The following is a 16,311-nucleotide window of genomic DNA, read 5'->3' on the forward strand; positions in this document are numbered from 1 at the left end:
ATGCAGAGGAGACAGCTGAATACAGTAATAGAATCACAAACAGCTATGGAAGATGTAAGTTTGATCTCCCATTTTCGCGAATTGATCTATTTCAGAATTTCGCTTCCAGAATGAAGATGATGGTCTCAGATTGGTGTTTGGAGTAGCAAAACAGAGTATGTAGACAGACTGAATTTCAGGAAATGTAATTTCCAGATCGCTGTTCGGTAATCGCTGTATGGTGAACGACTGGTTTGAAAAAACTAAGACCTATTTTCTGAACGATTGGAGGAACTGCTCATGTAATCGATAAGAAAGAATATTTTAAATTAGGAATAAAATCACGCCAGTGTCGGATGAGTACCACATTGAAATGTGGCGTCTTCCCAGCTAGATATGCTGAAAATTAAAATTGGTGGCACAGTGAATAGTGAAATTAAACATGTGGACTGGAGTACTTAAGTAACTCAAGAGAAGCTAGTATATTATAATATCACTACAATTACATTATGGAAGTAGACTGCAGAAAGACAAGGGTGAACACCCAGGTTTTTACTATCTGCTCTCAAAATTTTACGAGGACACAAATAAAATTGAACGTAAATTTTGGGACCTTTGTGAAATCTCTAGGCACGGTGAATATGATAAGGTGCAACAAGTAAAACATTTTATTCTAATCTAATTCTTTCATTTTTTAGTACAACTTTCCTGAAAACAATGTTATAAGATTTGCTTCTGCTGACTGTAATTATGTGAAGCGTCCAAGAATTGCTGCTGCTACTCGGTTAATTGAAAAACTTCCTGAACTAATTATTTCCTAACTCATATTAAACTCTCTTCACAAATTTGCTGGTGAAGCTTGTAAATGTTTTCCCAGAGATTGGGCGACCTAGCTAGGAACATTCATAAACATTTTAAAGCAAGTGTCAGGTGACAGGGGCAACTGCATGAATTTAAAAAGTTTTTAGATATCCAAATTCATAAATTGTTGCATCCATCATAGACAAGATGGCTATCTTTGCAGGGCATGATATTGAGAAATTTAGAAGAGTGGAATACGTTGGAGGTGTCTCCTTTGATTCTAAGTACAACAGTTCTCTGCCAGTCAATCGAGGTCCATGTCAACCAGTTTCCAAGCGAACATTTCCTATAATAGCTGCACAGAGATGTGGAGCTCGGTATCTGTAAGAAGGCCATCGCTCACAGTGGCACTTAACGCTGCAAGTCTCCAGTGGGCCAAACAGCACAGGAAGTGTCCAGAGGCTGACTGGGGTGGGGGGGGAGGCGAGTGCAGTGTGCCCTGAGCGGTCGCGTCCTTCAGATGATGTGAGGTGTCAAGGCCACTGACAGTCCAGTGAGTTGTTTAACTCGCCCTGTGTTGCAGGCACTGCTCAGGTTGCAGACGCTCCTGTGATGTTATGATAATGTACCATGGATATCACGTACATAAATCAGGTCGTTTATTTCAACATCTTGGTGACCAATTGTTGTCCTTCATCCTTCCAATTCGTGACGAGTGTGCTATGGACAGCTACATCTTCCAGGTCTGTACACAAACGCTCCTGCTTTTACTAACCTTCAAGCAATCTGTCGCGCCTTGAATGGTTCACTAAGCAAACAGATCCTAATCCTGCAGACCATGCAGGGGTCATTTGGAATACCACATCAAACCAGAAACAGTGTTGAAATGGAGAGCTGCAGCCTATCTCCACGTTGAACTATCTGTTTACTAAGCAACAAGTAAAGGAACAGGAAGAGAAGTTTTGTGAGGAAATGAATGTTCTGGGGCGAGAAGCAAAACCTTTAAGCATTCTGCATGACACAGTTCCGCCAGCAACGCTGAAACTCATGGGACAGCAATAGAACTGAATGGATAATATCTTGAAAACCAGTTGTAAATGATTTTCTAGCAAAGTAAAACAGTGATAATGGAATGTAATGAAATTAGATGAGGCGCTGCTGAACGAATTAATTTACGAAATTATGTAGGCATGAGCTTTGCTCTATGGGCAACAGAATAACTGAAGGTGGACGAAACAAAGGGCGACAAAATAAAAAAGAAATAGCACGAAATGAGATTTTGAAGAACGGAAAAGCGTATCTGAAAAAGAGGAATATACTACCATTGAATGTAAATAGAAATTTTACGAACTTCTCTCGAAGGTATTTGTCTTATGTTGAACAGCAGTTTAGGCAAGAAAGGATCAAATGCTTTTAATAAGTGGCGCTACAAAATACTGTTGACTACTTAATCGGTAGATCGAGTAACTAATGTGGAAGTACTACATTGACATGGGAGAAACGGAAACTTAAGCGGTAACTTGCTTAAAAGATTGGTTGGGTTGAGAGGTCACAGTGAGACTTCAAGGAATTGTAGAGTTTCTAATGAGGGAATTACTGGAGGTTGAAATTGCAGAGGGGGACCAACGCTCGACTACCGTAAGAAGGCTGAAATGGATATCACGGCAGTGGCTGTACAGAGGTGCAAAGGACGTACCAGCCGGGAAAGTACCATCAGACCAGTGCCTGTACGACAAACAAGTGTTGACCAGATATAGTGTGTAGGCGGACAACACGTGTACATGGCCGCTCCGTAGTTGACTCTAAAGTGCCTGGCAGAGGGTCTGTCGAACCACCTCCAGCCTATTTCTGTACACTTCCGCTCTCGAACATCGTGCATGAGAAATGAAATCCTACCTCCGATTTCTTGTACTTTATTACGATTATCGTTCCTCGCTATGTGGATGGACATCCACAAATTATTTTTATATTCGCAGGAGAAAGTTTTTAGCGGAATTTCTCTCGACGCAACGAAAAACATCTTTGTCTGAATTATTGCCACCACAAACCCGCAGATCATATGCGTGACACTCCTTCCTCTACATCGCGCTGGTAGAAAACGAACTCGTTTTGAGCTTATGTTGACTTTCCGTCAGTTATTACGCACTGTGTCGTTTCCGACAGGGATACACGATTACAGACGAACAACTGGGACGATACTCCATAGGCACGCAATGTGACTACGTCTTTTGTGAGCAACGGTATCAAAAGCCGTCCAGAAATGTGGAAAGGAATCCGTTTAAGGTACCTTGTCGATAGCACTCATTACTTTGAGTGAGTGAAGAGCCGGTAGTGTTTCAGAGGAGCGATATTAACTGACTGAATCGGTGCTGAGTAAGTGATGGTAAGCCCGCCCGGCTAGCCGCTCGGTCTAACTCGGAAATGGACCCTGACACAATCTGGTCACGTAATTAAGCCAGACATGAGATAGAATTTAGCTTCTTGTTTGTTAAAGTGTGCTGGCTCATACGCTTCTTCCTTTGAATATTAATAGGGTTGTCTCTTTTTTTGCATGTGCTTAATGTGGCTCCCATGTGTACTATAAGTTTTTTTGAGGAGGACATTTCCATTGAAAGAATTGAAATCCTTGATAATGGTAAATGGATAAGATGAATTTTTCTTCACGTGACCATTCTCCTTTATGCGTCTTCCAGTACGTGACGCACTTTAGATCTATCCGAATTTTTTTTAGCAACAGGTGATTCATTTGTTACAGAAATGGTTATATACTACACTCCTGGAAATGGAAAAAAGAACACATTGACACCGGTGTGTCAGACCCACCATACTTGCTCCGGACACTGCGAGAGGGCTGTACAAGCAATGATCACACGCACGGCACAGCGGACACACCAGGAACCGCGGTGTTGGCCGTCGAATGGCGCTAGCTGCGCAGCATTTGTGCACCGCCGCCGTCAGTGTCAACCAGTTTGCCGTGGCATACGGAGCTCCATCGCAGTCTTTAACACTGGTAGCATGCCGCGACAGCGTGGACGTGAACCGTATGTGCAGTTGACGGACTTTGAGCGAGGGCGTATAGTGGGCATGCGGGAGGCCGGGTGGACGTACCGCCGAATTGCTCAACACGTGGGGCGTGAGGTCTCCACAGTACATCGATGTTGTCGCCAGTGGTCGACGGAAGGTGCACGTGCCCGTCGACCTGGGACCGGACCGCAGCGACGCACGGATGCACGCCAAGACCGTAGGATCCTACGCAGTGCCGTAGGGGACCGCACCGCCACTTCCCAGCAAATTAGGGACACTGTTGCTCCTGGGGTATCGGCGAGGACCATTCGCAACCGTCTCCATGAAGCTGGGCTACGGTCCCGCACACCGTTAGGCCGTCTTCCGCTCACGCCTCAACATCGTGCAGCCCGCCTCCAGTGGTGTCACGACAGGCGTGAATGGAGGGACGAATGGAGACGTGTCGTCTTCAGCGATGAGAGTCGCTTCTGCCTTGGTGCCAATGATGGTCGTATGCGTATTTGGCGCCGTGCAGGTGAGCGCCACAATCAGGACTGCATACGACCGAGGCACACAGGGCCAACACCCGGCATCATGGTGTGGGGAGCAATCTCCTACACTGGCCGTACACCACTGGTGATCATCGAGGGGACACTGAATAGTGCACGGTACATCCAAACCGTCATCGAACCCATCGCTCTACCATTCCTAGACCGGCAAGGGAACTTGCTGTTCCAAAAGGACAATGCACGTCCGCATGTATCCCGTGCCACCCAACGTGCTCTAGAAGGTGTAAGTCAACTACCCTGGCCAGCAAGATCTCCGGATCTGTCCCCCATTGAGCATGTTTGGGACTGGATGAAGCGTCGTCTCACGCGGTCTGCACGTCCAGCACGAACGCTGGTCCAACTGAGGCGCCAGGTGGAAATGGCATGGCAAGCCGTTCCACAGGACTACATCCAGCATCTCTACGATCGTCTCCATGGGAGAATAGCAGCCTGCATTGCTGCGAAAGGTGGATATACACTGTACTAGTGCCGACATTGTGCATGCTCTGTTGCCTGTGTCTATGTGCCTGTGGTTCTGTCAGTGTGATCATGTGATGTATCTGACCCCAGGAATGTGTCAATAAAGTTTCCCCTTCCTGGGACAATGAATTCACGGTGTTCTTATTTCAATTTCCAGGAGTGTATTTTGATAAGTGATTGTTCTAACTGTGTGTTGCGTCCTGTAGACCAGTTTCCTAATTTTTGTTTCTGTCGGTAGTAGTAAAATTCAGTCCGTTTGTAAATATCCGACTTTTGTCAATTTTACTTGTTTTACTATTTCTTCTAGCAACAGAAGTCACATATTTAGTCTGACCGGACGTATAACAGGACTTTGGCTATCGATGCCAACGCCGCCGACTTCACGGACCACAGTGTAGTTGCTGTCACATTACGACACGCACGACAGTCGCTGAAAATGGTTTTGATTCCCTTGAGTGTTGAATACGGCGCAGATGGAGATCCTTACCGTATTAAGGTGAACCCGGAAGTGTTGTACCATAGTCTCTGGTCAGCTGCGTGATAAAGCCTCCATTTTGGAATGCTGAGTTCAGAGGGCAAACCCGAGATTCTGACAAACGTTGACACGACTGTGCGCTGATAGAGCGCGGAAATTTCGGAACAGGCAAGAATTTTACAACTCTCTCTTATGTGGCCTTTAAGAAAGTGCGCATCAGGCTCTGCTACGTTCTGCAGACGTCAGGCGTGTAAAGGCGCGATCATTAGGAGTGGAGCGGCGTCAAGTGGGAGGGTTGAGGTGGCGTTCCAAACCACGTCCGCTGGGCTGTGGACCAACTGACTCCTCTGTATCATCTGATTCGGCATCAGACTCGTCTTCCTCATGCGTGTAACACGTCTCTCGAGATCGACGAGGGCAATGTTGTGACGGCACAAAAGGACATGCGGCATGCTCTGCACCATTTCTACGTTAGGCTAAATGATGTAAGCATTAACTTTTTTTCTTTGAAATCAGTACCACCATTAGACTGTTGTTTACTTACAGTGTTACATTTAAACTTAAACAATCATGATATCGTCTTGAAAGTGCCAGTATCAAGTGTCTTTTGAAAGTAGGTTAGACAATAACAGTGAAATACATAAGAAATGACATGACCATATAAGAATCTATATTTGTAATGCTTACTTACAAGTGTTATAAATCTCCTAAGATGGCCTACTGTCGTATTAAAATGCACTATTAGACACAGAGTCTGCTGTTTAATTCGTTACTGAGTATACCATCTTGACTGAATGACAGTCAAATTGTCTTGGTCAAAGAAATTCCTCTTACAAGCAGGTGACTTTTTTTAAATCTTTGGACTCAGTGACCGGTAGGATGTGAAAGGTTAGGAGCAATTTATTTTCTTCGGTAGCTGTTACATCTTAGCAGTACCTGTTTATCTCAGTATACCATGAAGTTGCCTGCTAATAAACATATACTGTAACAAACCTGTCGATAACATCCGCTCCATCCATAAATATAGCAGTCCAGCTAGTCATTGATGTTGTTTGAATCTCCTTTCCTTCCTCTGAGATATACTACTTTCATGAGGAATCAATATACCTCACCCCAAGCCTCTGTCAATAACCAAAGAGCCTAATTGACTGTCTCAATAAAACCTTTTATTTTATTAAATTTATGGAATAAATTTTAGTATCACAACTATTTAACACATAAAATACTATGATACACGAATCGACACAGAGAATATACCGATACACACTCAAGGCATACCTTCACTTTGGACACATCATTCCCACACAATGACCTAACATATGATATATTTGATCCTAGCTTTAACATTTAAAAGTGCCCATTTGCCATAGGTGTATCTTAATTTAAAAAAGTCAGTCACTTCACATTTTTATTCTTATATTAGTTACCCTTTTGTCCCCCCGCCCCCCCACTAAAATAGCTTCTTCATTTTATTAGTCATTTTATAACCTGGCCCCAATCCATCCTTCTATACTCTCCTCCCTTACATTTACACTCCATATGCCTACAGAAGTCAATGAATGATTCATAGTATTCTTGACCTTGTGTTTCTTCTCAATTGTTTATTACCTCTCTAAGAAGTAATTATGATCAATAATGCCGGCCGCAGTGGTCTAGCGGTTCTGGCGCTGCAGTCTGGAACCGCGGGACTGCTACGGTCGCGGGTTCGAATCCTGCCTCGGGCATGGGTGTGTGTGTGATGTCCTTAGGTTAGTTAGGTTTAAGTAGTTCTAAGTTCTAGGGGACTTATGACCAAAGATGTTGAGTCCCATAGTGCTCAGAGCCATTTGAACCATTTTTGATCAATAATGTTATATTTGTCTTTGTTGTTAAGAAATACGAATGAACCCATTTGTTCGGTATTCTGTGTTCACGCAATCCACAGTTCATGTCTCTGTTATTGTGCTGCCTGCGGCTGGGGAGTGCTGATCCGTCTGTCGATGTTGGTCTATTGACGATACTCCATAGGCGCGTAATATGACTGCAAGCAGTTTGTGAAGAACGGTATCAAAAGACTCCCAGAAATCTGGAAATTAATCGGTTTAAGATTGCTTGTAGATAGCTCTCATTACTTAGACTAAGTGAAGAGCTGGTTGTGTTTCATAGGAACCATGCGTGCTGAATCAGTCCAGAGTAAGTGTCGATATATCGTTTCCTTCGAGATAATTCATAATGTTCGAACACAGTGGATGTTCAAGGTCATAGTGAAAATCGATGTTACTCGTATTGGTTTCCTTTCTTCACTGTAGGTGTGGTGTCTGGAACATTTCAATCTTTAGGTGCGGACGTTTTGTCGAACCAGCGGCTGTACATGATTCCTAAATATGGAGATATTTGACCAGCGTCCTCCGTAGTTGATCCAACAGGTATACTTATTAGGTAGTTTCAGTTGCTTCTCTATATCGACGGTATCTATTGCTAATTTACTCATGTTGGCAGCTGTTGCTGATTCGAATTTTGTAATATTTACTCCGTCTTATTTGGTGAAGGACTTTCGGAAAACCGTGTTTAGTGACTCCGCGGTAGCGGCACTTTGATTAGTAACATTACCACTGCCATCGTGCAGAGATGGTATAGATTGTGTCTTGCCACTGGCGTACTTTACATACGACCAGAATCTCTCTTGGTTTGCTGCCAGATGTAGAGACAAAGATTCACTGCGGGAAATATTAAAAGCTTCTCACACTGAAGCCTACTCTAAATTCTGAGTTTCTATAAAACAACGCCAGTCTTGGAGATATTGTATTGTTTTAAATTTCACAACGTTTCCTGTTCTTTCTTCTACGAAAGTGACCTGTTTTGTGCGCCATGGGAGAGTAGTTTCGTGTCATACTCATCATAAATCTCTCGAATGCTGTCGATACTACCTTTTTTTGTAATTGAAGTGAAAACCGGTCTAAGCCCGCATAGGTTTGAAAGCTTATGAAGTCATGAAGCTAACATTTGTCTCGTTTTTTTTTTTAAATGGATATATTTTTCTTTGATTCTCAGTGAATTTGAGTGTTAAGTTGTTCAGTATAGCTGCAACAATCCGTGTAGGCGTCATGATGCTCCCAATGTGCTCAGAATTATTTGTTACTGAATGGTCACTGAAAGTTTTCGCAGACGTTGGCTCCGGAACCCATTCCTTGAAATAAATTTCGGAAAAAGCATTTAGTGGGTTTTCGGGCAGTATTTTATGCCTATCACGGACTTAAATATGCACTGTCGCAAACATATCGAGGGTAGACTGGAGTCACCACCATTTACAATGGCTATTCGGAGACTAGGGTGCGATCGGCCGCGAAATGGAAACCAGAGTGATAATATAAAGTGTTTTGTTTGTAACAGTTAGCTACACGATCGCGATACTTCTCTACACACTCGGCACCCCGACTTAGATATTTGTCGTTGCGTTGTACCAACTTTCCGACATCCTTGTCACAGAAAGCAGCCACCTGTGCTGTCCGCCAAATCTCTGAGCTGGTCTGCAGCTCTCTGTCTGTTCCAAGAGGGTGTCCTGAAAGCGAGCAGGTCATATGAGCAGAGATAAAAACTCAGAGGGAATCAAGTCCGGGATGTATGGTGGCCAATCAAAACTGCCCATCCAAAACGCTGCTGGAGCGTCTTTGTTGCCACTGCAGAAGGAAACGCACGACAGGTACGTTAGGTAGGGTTGCATGAAATCAGGCGAAACACAGGGCACGTGCCCATACTTGACGGCAGACATTATTTTCGATTCATCTGTAAGTGCTCACTGTGCGGTCAGAACTGGAAAGAGTGACATGACGCGATCGATTACCATACTAGACTCACTGCCAATCACATCTGTGCAAAGCATCATCAGATTTTCTCTGCGCTTTCCATTTTACACCTGATCGGATCTTACTTCCCAAATAGTGCTTTACGTGATTGTGTTAGTGGGGTACCTGTCTGACATGACCATCAATATTTCCTTGAAGCTTTTAAAAACTATAGATTCTCTATGTATTTTAGGCATAAACTATTAAATAGTATTAGCAGCTTGTGACATATGGCCTTGGTGCCTATCGACGGTTGTGAGTAACCATTACACATTACAATTCAGTTTGCGTAAATCACGTGGGCGAGAACAGCACACTAGTCCACCACAGACAGGGCTCCACACAGTATCGATGCACTCGCCGTTTAAGGACATGTTATGTCTCATTTGCGTAACGAGATCACTGCGGATGTGCGCCAGGAATACTCCACATGCTTACGTGTGTGTGTGGGAAGTGCGGCCACGAGTGCTGGCGTCATATCCTAGCCGTGACCGCAGGCGGGTAGCGGTTTGCGGTCAGCTGAAATCCTGTCTGTGCTCCAAACTGAGTCCCGGTTGCGACAGCGCGGCTGTGGGCGTTATAATGCAGGGCGTGGGCGGCCAGCGACACGGACCGAGACCCCACAGTTTGGGGCCCACCGTACGGGCCAACCCAAAATCACTACAGCGGTGACACATGACTGCAGCTAACACTTACCAGTACATTGATAAGCATTACAGAGAATATAAAATTAACTTCAGAATTTCCATCGTTATGCAAGAGCTGCGAATCGGAAGCCGCTGCACACTTTAGAATCAGCACCTCCCAAAACTTTGAATCCGTCGTCCTTGCCTTGACGGCACTGCGTTCCCTGCCTGCTAGAGTTGTGGCCCTGACACCAACTCATTTCTTTTCCAGGGGTTATGTGAAATACCTATGTCTAAAACCATTACACAACACAAATCGTCATTTCTGATGCGACAATTCATCCACAGACGCATCTAAATGTATGATACGAAATTTTCTCGCTTACTTACTGTCTGTGTCGAAAAGGTTTTCATACAAAATACCCATAAAGAATCTAAAATAAATTTGCTCCGTACGGAATATCTACAGCCACTGGTAATCGCTTCATTCTCTTTTATCTGTATACCTAGAGATACCAATACGTAATTTATAAATTTTACATTAGAATATGAAGAAAGACTCAGAAGACTAAAAGGATTCAGTTGACGTCTAGACAATCTTACCCGGCGATTATCAGTGCAAGGGACAATATAGAGAGCCTGTGATACCCTCATGTCATTTATGAACCAAGGAAAATATTGGACAGCGTAGGCTACATTAGCCTAGTCCCACCTCCACCTCCATTGTTTAGCAGGAAGGCTATGCATGACTGGAGTGGCCTGCGTGCCTCAGTGATCCAGGCAGCCATACTGCAGATGCAACAACGTGGAAGGGGCGTCTATACAGCAGCCAGACCAACATATGTTTCCCGAAGAGGGGGGGCAGCCTATTCTTTAGTGAAATGGGACCAGTCGAGATGAGTGTCAGAAGGTCTGGCCCTGCAACATTAGCCCACACGCCCTCCATACGTTGGTGTTATGGGCGGTTGATGGCAAGCAGAAAATACAAGTGTCATGCTCCCATCGTAACAGAATCTGAAATGTGATACAGAATAATTCTGAAGATAAGATGGTGAAATATAATATATAATGAAGAGGTACAGGATCAAACTGATAGGAAACGATAGAGGCACTGTCCGACTAATAGAAGGAATCGATTGACAGGATACATCCTTAGATATCAAGGAATCGTTAAGTAGGTATCCGAAGGAAGTGTGAGGTAGTGCAAAAAAATCGGAAAAGCAAGCAATGAATGGTTGGAGGTATCAGAAATTCCTTACGTCACTAGGTACACCTGAAAACATTACATACAGATATTAGCATCCATACGTTACATCCTGGTGCGTAAGTCAATTTGCGACACATTGTTCGTAATTTCCAGTCCTCCTGATGACAAAGAACTATACAGACTTTCCCTCAGACCACAACTCAAACATGTCCTACGGACGTAAACAAACTAAAGAGTGTGACTAAAATATTGGTCAATATTTTTGCTTCGCACGAGAGCTTTTCGTAGGCCAGTATTATACTGTTCTACCTGTGTTCTTCAGAAGTACACTGTAATGTCCTTTCGGACATGCATGCAAATACGGACGCTTGCATGTCCGAGGAAACATTCAATCGTATTTATGAACAACACAGGAACTGCAGTATTGCATTTATCCGCCAATACCGGACAATCGATTGTCAATTAACATGTCTCACCTGTAGGGGAATATATTTAGTCTAAGTACGAGTGCAAGGGGTTGCAGACATGTGGTTGACGACATATGGAAATCATGGTCTGGTCTTGAAGAAATGCACCTTAATTTACGCTAGTGGACAAGATTTTATGCGCCATATCGTTACATAAGTAGTTGAATGTCAATTAAATAGTTGGTAGGACACTGGCATTTATTCCTGTGTTTGTTTGTGTCGGAAGCTTCACATTTTTTTAATTTCTTTCCCTGTGCGACTAGCTCGTACTTCCTGTTCCACTTTCTCCTGAACGTGAATGTGCCGTTCCACGTTCGCTCCAAAAACTAAACACAAGCACACACTCTCAGATGAGAACAGCAGACAGTAAAGCGGTGTACCATCTGCAGTTCGATAGAAACACAACACAGTGACAAATAAAGAAATAAAGAACTATTTACCCATTGTGTGATAATGCAATGACTACTGTAGCGATGAAAATTATTACATTGCGCTGGGTGGGAGCAGTAACAGGCGGTAGTGTTCTGTCTATACTAGTGGTACAGGCACCAGTCCCTCACACTGGACACACACACACACACTCACACACACAGACGTAGTCAGAAGGTTAAGAGCTGCAAAGATGACAAATTTGTTCTTATTGAGGTAGTGGATAAGTTGCAGAACATAGTCAATGAAGGAGAAGTTCCAAGTGAACCCTACTCTTATTGACAAGAAGACGTACTGTTTATGAAAACACTAGGGGCGGCCGGGTTCAGATATCCTGTCCATTTCCTCCAATGTGTTGACCATCCCACCTCAACCATGCTAACCAGACACACCTTGAATCTAGCCATTCCAAAACCCAGGCAATTGTATAAGACAAACAACCACTTTTCATTCTCATAACTACTGCCTCATGGAAATATGCTATCCAAATTACTAACTCACTAAAATACACAGAACTACGCCTAGACTGTAAAGAAATGTGAAAACTGCAAGTACAAATAATACAATAAAAGTGTACAACAGAAGGATACTTCTGTACCTACTTACTGACCAAACATGGGAACTGTATCCCTCTACTGTACTCCACACCTCCAAGCCTGGGAATTGACATGTCTCATTTTCCAGAGCTGGTATTTTCTATGAACGCCCCCTGTGAACATGAAATGAATGACTACTGTCGAATAATGTTCAGAGAAATTTGTTGCCATAGCATTCATCTGCCGCATTCTATAGACAAGTTGCGTAAATAGTCACTCAGAAATTCGTGAACAGTTCCAGTGCAACACACTGACCAGAGAAATCTGATTTGCAAATACGACGTCATAAGGTATAGATTCTTCTATGATATTTCCGCAGCCGTGGGCCAAGGGTAATTCCGCATCGAGCACCAGGTGGGAGGGTCGCCAGTTTACTGCCTCACCACAGAATGTGCATACCTGAACGCTAGTCCACTCAATATTCTTCACATACAGTAGGATCCGTTCAGTGGAGATGGTAGTAAAGAACAACACTCCTTCCCAACTGCAGTTTTGTGATTGGCACATTCTTACAACATATAATGAGGAAGTAGTGACGTTCTTTCTCATCACCTAAAGTGGCCACCTCTGATCTAATATGCTAGTGGAGGATTTTTGTGTCGAAGTCCTCCTTGGAAATTGGTGTTAGCTGATCTCGTTTCTCCTGCCCACGAGATTGTGGCTCGTCTTGGCCAGGTACAATGGACCAACAGATGAATGTACATCTACCTGCTCCTGACTTTTCAGTTTGAACTTAGTTGCAGGGTCGTGAAGCTGTTGTTAGCAGACTGGCTGTGTCCGCAGTGCAACACAAGAGATGTCGTATACAGGACAGAGAGCAGTTGGGTACATCTACTCCTCACACAGCACCCCCTGAAGTGAGTCTGTTGGTTGTTATATACTGTACTGCTGACTCCTGCTCTACTGGTGGGATCGATGGTGCGGAAAAGGAAGTTGAGATAGCTGGTGTGTGTTCCTAGCATCTTCCATAAACATATAGGCGTGGGGAAGTCGTTGGGATTTCTGGTGCTGCAATGATTAAACAACAGAAAAACTGTGAGGCCTCTAAATTTGTCTGTTCCGTTTAAGTCACCCTTTGCTACGACCTCTTACCGACTTTCTTCTGTTACTCCCATTAAGCCAATTGGTGGCCAGGATGTCCTCCCTCTTTATCCAGATGTGATGCCTGATTCCTCTCGTGCGTGCTGATCAGAATTGCCTCTGGTTCTAAATGTTTTTCAGATAATCTGTCTAACGTTCAAGAACAACCTACGTGCCTGACAGCAGTCGCTCTATTGTCTCATAGTCGCTATAAGTAACGCATCTATCCTGAGCGGGTGGCAACTCGTAAAATGAAGATAATGGGTCCTGGCTCGAAACTAGCTATCAAGTGAATAAAAAAGTGAAATATCCCACATTGTCTGGTTTTTTGTTGTACTGATATTTTTTTGTTTTTGTTTTAGGTTAAAATTAGACAGTGAAACGTCCTCATCACACCGTCATTGACCAACCCGCCCTGCAGCACCGTTACCAAATTAATCTGCAACCGACCAGATGAAGACCACCACATTCCACGTCTCGTGACGGAATGGAGCTCGCCGAGTGCTCACCCATTTAAGCGCACAAGATTTATCGAGATGCACCCATGTTGAAAAGGTCAGCACTCCTTATCGTTGTACAATAACAGATTTCAAAGTGTCGTGATGTAATAGCAGATGGTTAAGAAGAACAAGAAACGGATCATTTTTATGCGCGATGGAGCTCCAGACGGATGGAGTTCGAAGCATTTTTTTGTAAATCAACCAAACTAGTAACTCTAAAATATTATTCCAGAGTCTAGGATCAGGATCTGGAAGGTATTAGTAAGAGAGAGCATAAACACACACATTCTTAAGGCAAAAACGTTCTGCACTTAAAAGGGCTGTAATGTTAGATTGATTGCGTTTCCGACCTATCAGTCGTATGGAATGTAGCGCTGTTGATATTCCAATGTAATAAATATATTTCAAGCGGATGACATACATCCTTGTTTCCGGTTTCTTTACAATAAACTACGTATGTTATCGAACCGTGAAACGAAAAAACTTCTTCCGTAAAACATTAGCTCTGGGTAAAACGAGCACAATGTACCTTTCCGGAGACGTATAGTGTCTGCTGTTCACGTCCGATCACGGTTCAGAAATTATACGATGCTTGCATCAGGCCTATATAAAATGATCGTTAGTAGCAAGGGATACCTCCTACAAGGAAACAGGTAAACACATAGCAGCAGCGTCCGACATGTGAAAATTACAAGTCATTCCCTCACTAACTCTGCAAGCAGCACATCTGTCAGGCAAATGTATACACAGTGATTGCAGCGCCTCAAAAGCACCTATGACTAACTTAGTTATGAAGCTGAAGTCATCATTAAGCACTCAAGATGCGACAGGGGGATGGAGTACATCACATAAATCATAGCTCGTTTAGAGGAATGTGCCACGTTTCATCGCACATGAGATGGAAGTACTATGATGACCGACAAGATTACCATTAACGATCGCAAGTAGACAGTGCTTTAAAGCAAATACAGGACACATGGCGGCGTAGGAGTCGAATGCATGCTATGCCATGCGTGAGCAGCTCTGTCCCACGTCTGTGAGGCTTGTGAGGGCACAGATTTCTTTGTAGTTAAGCGCGAGACTATTTCCAATAAAAATTAGAGGTGCGAAGTTCTCTGTACCCTGGTCGTCTATAAATAAGAAAACTTGTAGTCAGTTAACACTGTGTTTCCTTTTTAACAAATCACAGTTGCAGACTTCGTGGATGGCGTATTATTGCGAACCATTTTATGTGCTAGTACAAAAATTTGTTTGAGTTGTACTATTATCATTTTTTGAGCAAATCCTTGGGCGACGAGAAGCGGTTGAAGTTCGCTATCAGAGGCTTTTATGTCACAGCAAGTGCCGCACAGAGATTCCAACTGCGTGAGGGGACCCCCAGAAAAGGCGTTGTTGAGAAGTGCCAATAAAGGATATGGTCGAGAGTGTGTACAACTAGACTCCCATAGAAAATCTGTTAGTTTGTTTCAGTGTTAAGAACGCTTCTGGACCGAAAACATATCTGTACAAGTTTGCCTAATGAATGTAATAACATATCTAAGCCTTACGTGAATAGTCAACCAAACTATGTCAGTGTGTGGGTGTTATGTTGACGAGTTGCACAACGGATTGATCTGACAAGTACCCTTTGGCTCCTGCAAGAAGCAATTTTCACCCCACACTACTACAGAAGTCAGACAGACGCTCCTAATGTACCAAAAAGAAATGCCAGAAAAACTTTCAGAAATATATATTTTCTGGAGTCGTCCGCTGTAAGGAAAAGACACAAAGATATTCTATTTTCTTACGTTACTAGTGGGTACTTGGGTACTAGAGTATTGCTAGTTAGTGTAAGAAAAACATTAAATGAACGGAAAATATTATTTATTGCAAAAATTTAAGAAAAATCAAATCAAACTTTCATTTATAAAGTGATAGACAAATTTCCGGGTTCTTTTCGGAACAGGAGGTTACCTCTTATGGGTAGCAAACCTGTTAATGACATTTATATACAAAGTGTGGGAAAGCTCTTTTATCCCTTTTCTTTAAGAATCTTATTTACTTGGCAGAATGGCTGAGAACTGCGCCTACTCAACTTGAATAATTTTCCGATTGAATTTTTCTAAGTACTGTCGAGGCTGTCCCTTCAGAAATGTAATGGAGTGACGTGAATGAAGTATGTTATATGTAATGGAGGAAAGATGGGTCTAACCTACGCTGTAGCGCACAATACCGTGAGCTGCGACGACTGCTTCCTGCGTCGTTTGCCGCTGAAAAATAACAAAACTATCTCTTTCTATCTGGATTGTTCTTCGCCAAT

This window comes from Schistocerca americana, chromosome 11 (genome assembly GCF_021461395.2).
Source record: "Schistocerca americana isolate TAMUIC-IGC-003095 chromosome 11, iqSchAmer2.1, whole genome shotgun sequence".
NCBI lineage: Eukaryota > Metazoa > Arthropoda > Insecta > Orthoptera > Acrididae > Schistocerca > Schistocerca americana.